Consider the following 971-nt stretch of genomic DNA (forward strand, 5'->3'; position numbering starts at 1 on the left):
TAAAAAATGCACATTTTGCTCGAGAAAAGACAACTGAAATGTTTTTTAACAGAAAACTCAACTATTCTATTTTTCTATTTTTCTGGCATAAAGATTCATCTGTTTTAGTAAAAATGTTCATTTGTTTATGAAAATGCAACTTGTTTCTTAAAAATTCTTCTTCTTTGCTATACTTGAGTAAAAGTTAAACTACATTGTCAACATTTTATTTTTATTTGTCAAAGACTTATGTCTTTCGTTGAAAATGTAACTTTTTATTGAAAAAGCATTTTTTTTGGTTAAAATTTAATTTTCTAACTGCAAAATGTAACTTCCTTTTTTTCCATCGTTTTTTAGATCTTTTCTTAGGTGAAAATTCTTTTTTCAGTTGAAAATTCTCCTTTAATTGTAAAAAAAATAATTTTATTGGTTTGGAATTTCATTTTTTGTTGTACAAAAATGCATCAGTTCCGTGGAAAATTAATTTTTTGCTGAAGTCATATTTTTATTTTAAAATCCAATTTTTGTAGAGAAAGTTCGTTTTTTGGCTGGAAGATTCAACAATTTATATAAACTTCTATTTCTTTCTTAACTGAAATGTATTTATTTGTTGAAAATTTATCTTTTTTGTTTTAAAAATCGTTTTTTTTTTGTATAAATTTCATCTTTTTTTATATTGAAATATAAACTATAACACTTTTTGTTGACAATTTATCTTTCTAAAGTATAAATTACATTTTATTTGTTTAAAATAAATAAAGTAATAAATTATAAATTTTTAAATTTGTATCTAAAACATTTTTTTATTCTTTATATAAAAGATTCTATGTTAAAAGTATTACCCGATTAAAATGCTGGTTTTTTAATATCAGCGACCAAGGAAAATGAAAAATTAGTAAAGGAAAAATCAGGGAAGTTTGAAAAGGCAGTTCTCGCCCTGCCTAATTCTACTAGCAATAACTAGCAAAAAATTTTTGGCAACTTAAAATTAC

The sequence above is a fragment of the Belonocnema kinseyi genome, chromosome 8, assembly GCF_010883055.1.
Source record: "Belonocnema kinseyi isolate 2016_QV_RU_SX_M_011 chromosome 8, B_treatae_v1, whole genome shotgun sequence".
NCBI classification, from domain to species: Eukaryota; Metazoa; Arthropoda; class Insecta; order Hymenoptera; family Cynipidae; genus Belonocnema; species Belonocnema kinseyi.